A 6,214-nucleotide genomic window follows, 5' to 3' on the forward strand; every position below is an offset into this window, starting at 1 on the left:
AAAAAAAAAAAACCACAAACCCAAAAGAAAAGTAAATAAAAGACTTCAACAGGCAGGTCACCAGAAAGGATATCCAAGTGACCAATAAACATGTTTAAAAGTGTTCAACCAATGGCTTCCAGGTTGGAAGAGCATGAGACTCTTAATATTGGGGTCGTGAGTTCAAATCCCACATAGGGTGTAGAAATTACTAAAAATAAATAAACTTTAAAAAAAAGCTGGTTGGAGCACCTCCACACTCAGCCCAGAGTCTGCTTTCCCCTCTCCCTCTGCTCCTCACCTTGCTCATTCTCTATCTCAAAGAAATAAAATCTTAAAAAAAAAAAAAAAAGGCGTTCAACCTCACTCTAGCCAGGGACATGCAAATGAAAATCATAATGAGACATCACCACACACCCAGCAGTACGACTAAAATCTGAAAGACTGACAGTGCAGATAGCAGTGAGAACGTGGGACAGAATCTCAAACAGAGTCGGGTGGGAGTTTAAATTGGTATGACCACTCTGAAAAACGGGCAGTATCTACTGAATTTGCCCATGCCCTATAACCCGGCAATCTCGCTTCAGGAATACGCCCAACAGAAATAAGTGAACTTGTGTATCAAAAGACATATGCAAGAGCGTTCATAGCAGCCTTATTTACAATTACCAAAAGTTGAATAAAACCTGTAAGGTGGCTCAGTAAGTGGAACGTGCAACTCTTGATCTTGGCGTTGTAAATTCAAGCCCCATAGTGGGTGTAGAGATCATTTAAAAATAAAATCCTTAGGGGCACCTGGGTGGCTCAGTCGGTGAAGCGTCTGCCTTCGGCTCAGGTCATGATCCCAGGGTCCTGGGATCGAGCCCCACATAGCATCGGGCTCCCTCTCCACAGGGAGTCGTCTTCTCCCTCTCCCTCTGCCTCTCATCCTGCTTGTGCGCTCGCTCTCTCTCTCGCTATCTGTCTCTCTCGCAAATAACTAAATCTGTAAAAAAATTAAAAATAAATAAATAAAATCTTTTTTTTTAAAGTTAAAAAAAATAAAATCTTTTAACGAAATGTTTGGGGCACCTGGGGGGCTCACTGGGTTAAATGGCCAACTCTTGGTTTTGGCTTGGGTCATGATCTCTGGGTCTGGGATTAAACCTCATGTCAGGATCTGCTCTCAGCCCGGGGTCTGCTGGAGATTCTCTCCCTCCCTCTGCCTGTCCCCCTGTTTGTGTGCTCTCTCTCTCTCTAAAATAAATAAATACATCTTATAAACAAATAAATAGATAAATAAATAAATATTTAAAAATGGTTAATCTTATGTGAATTTTATCACAATTTTAAAATTTAAAAAAATGTAAAACTCAGGGGACATACTTAACAAACAAGCAAAAGACTGTATTTTTCCTTTGGAATAAAGGCAGAACATTCTTTCTAAAAGGAAATAAATAGACTTCTAACGTTTCTGGCAACCCTGCTGGCTCACTCAGAAGAGCATGCAACGCTTGATCTCAGGGTCACAAGTTTGAGCCCCACGTTGGGTGTAGAGATTACTTAAAAATAAAATCTTAGGGACGCCTGGGTGGCTCTGTCACTTAAGCGTCTGCCTTCAGCTCAGGTCATGATCCCAGGGTCCTGGGATCAAGTCCTGCATCAGGTTCCTTGACTGCTGCTCCCCCTGCTTGTGCTCTCTCTCCCTCGCTCACTCTCTGATAAATAAATAAAATCTTTCAAAAAAATATAGAAGTTTTTAAAAAATAAATAAATAAGTAAATAAAATCTTAAAAAATAATAAATAAGTAAATAAAAATAAAGTTATTGGCATCCCTAAACCTACCAATCAAGTTGCTTTTTCTTTTAACGTTGTACAAGGTGATTTTTTTAAAGTGTCCACTGCGACGATTTAAAATATGTATACGTTATGAAAGGAATATCATAATTAAGTTAATTAATACACCCACCACCTTACTTAGTTACCTTTTTTTGGAGGGATGGTGGTGGTGAGGACACTTAAGATCCACTCTGTTAGCAAATTTCAAGTCTACACCCGAGTCTTAGTAACTCTAGCCACACCATACAGCAGACCCCCAGACCTAGTCATCTTAGGAAACTGAGGAAAGTTTAGGTCCTTTGACAAATATCTCCCCGCTTCCCCCCACCCTGGCTGCAGTCCCTGGCAACGACCATTCCACTCTGGTTCTAGAAGTTTGACTTTTTTTAGAGTCCATATTTAAAGGAGGTCACGCAGTATCCATCTTTCTGTGTCTGGCTCCTTTCACTTACGGTCATGTCCTCCAGGCTCACCCATGTTGTTTTTGCTTTTCAGTCTTGCATCCACCACCTTTCCTTCCCTCCGCCCGGCAGGGACGTTCGGCGTGTTTGTGTGAACGTGCACGGGCTCCTCCGTGGGTCTGCGTCTGCCCCGAGTTCTCTGACCTTTCGCAGCCTCTCCCGTGGCGAGCGCCGCTCTGCTGAGTGTGCATTTCTGCAGGCCGTCCTCGAACTGATCGTGACAGGAAGCCTGGCTTCCTGGGGTCCTGGATCAGCCAAGCAGGAAGGAAATAAAGGCCACAGAGCTGTCGAAGAGGAAGAAGACAACTTGAAGGCAGAATCCATACCTCTGAGGATAGGTCGGAGAAGAACAAACTGTATTATGCCTGGAGTCCCCTCATCCGGGAAGAGAGAAACACCAAGGCTCCAGCAGCGCTATTTCCTATGATCAGATGATCCTGGTCAAGCCCTCTGCCTTTCTCGGCTGTAGTTTCCCCATCTGTAAAATGGGAATGATGAAGAAGCCTTTCCCACTGATGGTTGTGAGGGTAATGGGCATCGCAAACCAGAGCTCAATTAGAGTAAGTTTGTAACAAGGTCACCTCTTACTACTTTCAAAGGTTTAATTTTCTTTTCTTTTCTTTTTTTTAAGATTTTTAATTTATTTTTAGGAGAGAGCGCGCACGATGGTGGGGAGAGGGGCAGAGGGAGAAGCACCTCCCCACTGAGCAGGGAGCCCCATGTAAACTCCATCCCAGGACACTGGCATCATGACGTGAGCCGAAGGCAGACACTTAAGTGACAGAGCCCCCAAGGGGCTCAAAGTAAGGAATTTGAAAATACCCAGTTATTTTCTTCCTGCCTTTCATCTCTCCTGTTCCAGTTAATAATTAATATCAAATGAGCAAACAAACGAAACAAACCAGAAAAACCCTGCTGGCCTATTTTTGGCACTTGTGATGGAACCAAGATTTCTTCGATAGGAAAAGGGCACCCGAATAGGGTGAGGTCTGAGGACATTCTCATCCTCGATCCTATTACAACCGGGATTGAGGGTCACAAGCCCAAGTCCCATATTCCAGTGGTTGGTTGTTCAGTTGGAGCCTGTCCTTCAGCCAGCAAGAAATGGACAGTTCAGGGGCGCCTGGGGGGCTCGGTGGGTTAAGCAGCTGCCTTTGGCTCAGGTCATGATCTTAGGGTCCTGGGATCGAGCCCCATGTCAGACTCTCTGCTCAGTGGGGAGCCTGCTTCTCCCCCTCCCTCTGCCCCCAACTCATGTTCACGGACTTTCTGTCTCTCTGTCTCAAATAAATAAAATCTTTAAAGGAAGGAAGGAAGGAAGGAAGGAGAAAGAAAGAAAGAAAGAAAGAAAGAAAGAAAGAAAGAAAGAAAGAAAGAAAGAGTTGTGATATGAATCCTACCTGGCAAGCCTGGTCTCTAGAAGTGTTAGGAGGTTCTGGGAAAAGTGTAGACTCAGGGAGGGATGGCTTAGATCTTGAGAGGCTGTGAGACCTTGGGCTGATTACTCATTTCCCTGGGCCTTTCTGCCCATCAAATTGGGGTGTTGGAGGGGTGCCTGGCTGGCTCAGTCAGTGGAGCATGTGACTCTTGATCTCGGGGCTGTGAGTTCGAGCCCCACATGTGGTGTGGTGTTTACATAAATTAAAAAAGTTTTTTTAATTGGGGTGTTGGACTAATTGATCTTTAGGTCAATGATTAAGGATCCCACTCTTCTAATTCCTCCAACAACAACAACAACAAAAAAGAATAAAGAAAGTAGTCATGAAGGTTTTGGCTGAGAACCAACTGGAAAAAAAAGAAATAGGCCCCTAAGGTCTTTAAAAAAAAAAAACACAGTGTGTTTTAATTATAACTCAAACTTCACTTTAAGGGAAAAAACAACCCTTAGGCTTTTTCTGTTCTAGTTAATTGTAATCTTTCTCTCCAGCAGGTAACTCTTCAGGAGAAAGGTTCAAGTTTGCTCACACTTTTTATCTAAGGCCAGTTATCTACAAAAGGCTCCCTGGAAGCTGACTTCCCATTTTTACATAAAGTCGCTGCAAAGAAAGCAAGCTCCGCGTTCCGATGTCCTAAGTAAATTTCTTCTGCCATTTCTGATGCTACAGGGTTAATCCAGTGTGAAGAGAGTGACAAAGTGCAGAGATTTTTTTTTTATGGATTCCACATTCATAACCAAGTACTTGGCAACCTGCCCTCTCATATGTTGCGAAACAAATATGTGTTGCCTTCAGTGTGTTTTTAATAGGCCAAGCAGTTTATTTGATCACAATGCTTGGGTCTAGACTCAGAGACACCAGAACTTTCCCACTGTGCTGTCACTGCTTTGGTTAGTATCTTGGTTTCCCTCTGCCTTTCTAAAGAACCATTTGGGGGACTCCGGAGAGTGATGTCCTCGGGCCCTTGACCACAACCTAAACTCTTCAAAGGACTTCGCTTCCAGCCTTGCAAAATATTTTGCAAACCTTGCAAAAATTCACCAGTTTTAGATTTTGAAATTACTGGCACAGGCAAGTGTCTACGATCGTGAAATTCTCATGAGTGGGGCAGAGCAAATTTCTATAAACAAAGCAATCTCCAATCTCTGCAGCCTTTTTTTTTTTCCTGCAGCCTTTTGTAGAAATATTTATACCCAAAGAAAAGGGCCCCTTTCAGCTCTAGGATGCTATGACATAAACATTTACTATAAATGAAGTGCCTTGTGAACGCACTTGCCCAATCCCTCGGAAACTTCAAGAACCTAATTTTACCTAAACACCTCTTTTTGCTTCACAGGTTTGGCTGTAAATATCCCTTGTGATTCTTCTCACAAGAAAGGAAGCACATGTATATTGGATGTAAGACCGTTTTTTGTTTTGTTTTGTTTTAAAGGGGCCTTAAAAAAACAAAACAAAACTTATGGATCCAAAAGCCCTATGACCAGCTTTCAGGGTACTCAGCTGACCTCCAAGGAGCCACAACCATGGGCCCTCCCATAACAGCCAGCCCTGGGGTCCCAGAAGACAGCAGCCGGGCCATGGGCTGATTTCTCAGTCATTATTAAAATTCCTGCTTGCACACAGTTGGATTTCTTTTCAGTGCGGTCTAATCTTTTTTTTCCTGACCCTTGTACCAAGTCCACTCACCTGATTTAGTTCTATAAAGGCTTGATGTGAAGTCCGGAGTCTCCAGCACCACAAATGACCATTGGAAGTAGATAGTGGTTCACTGCACCAAGTAAAGCTGTTCTTGCTGGAACTCTCTGTACAGACAGGTCAGAGGCCACAGCCCCAGAGACCAAGGAGCCAGCCTCAGGCCGACTAGAGCAGCTGAACTTTCTCCCCTGTTACTCCTGACCTCTCTCCCTTGCTTGGCCCCTGTCATCCTTTCTTGCTTGCCGCTTGCCCCTTCCCTTTTCCTGTTTTCCTTCTCCCCCTTCCTCCCCGTGCGGCCGGAGTCTTACTCCCTTACACCACAGCTCCTAACCAGAGGTCTTAGCTGTCCTTCATCCCACTTGCAGAGCATCCTTAGGGTTGTTCCCATTTTCTGCTCCTCTTTCCAAGCATCTCCTGTCTTCCCTTACGTGTCCCCATCCGCCCACCCCCAGATCTAATACCCTTTATGCCGCCAGGCGGTGCCCTAGACGACCCCTTGAGTCAGAATTGTTAGATTTTCCTTAGTGATTACTTTCTTCTTGCTTTGGAATGCAGGTTCTCAGGCACCCCGAGATCCATTCTCCTCCTCCTTGAATTTGAGTGGAACATGCCTGCCCAGACTGCGATTCGCAGCCTCTCTTGCAGCTAGAAGTTGCCCTGAACAAAGAGGTGTGGAATGTCCAGAAAACATCCTCAAGGGGTGGCATGGGGCACCCTTCTTTGCTCCTTCCTGCCTACTGACTAGAATAGGAGTGTCTTGTCCAGAGCCTGAGTAGCTTGGATCACGAGGCAGCTCGCCAAGAATCAGGGTGGTAAGACTGAGC

The 6,214-nt window shown here is 44.5% G+C and overlaps 1 long non-coding RNA gene across 1 annotated transcript in view; it reads right to left on the reverse strand.

Annotated features, from left to right (window-relative positions):
• The window catches only part of LOC103665662, a 13,570-nt gene extending 8,138 nt beyond the window's left edge, over positions 1 to 5,432 (reverse strand). Inside the window, exons 1-2 of the long non-coding RNA XR_569334.2 lie at positions 5,382 to 5,432; positions 2,251 to 2,543 (exon numbers count right to left, since the gene is read on the reverse strand). This is a non-coding gene — a long non-coding RNA (uncharacterized LOC103665662). The remainder of the gene's footprint in view (positions 1 to 2,250; positions 2,544 to 5,381) is intronic.
• Between the last annotated feature and the right edge of the window lie 782 nt (positions 5,433 to 6,214).

This window comes from Ursus maritimus, unplaced genomic scaffold (genome assembly GCF_017311325.1).
Source record: "Ursus maritimus isolate PB19 unplaced genomic scaffold, ASM1731132v1 scaffold_24, whole genome shotgun sequence".
Lineage (NCBI taxonomy): Eukaryota > Metazoa > Chordata > Mammalia > Carnivora > Ursidae > Ursus > Ursus maritimus.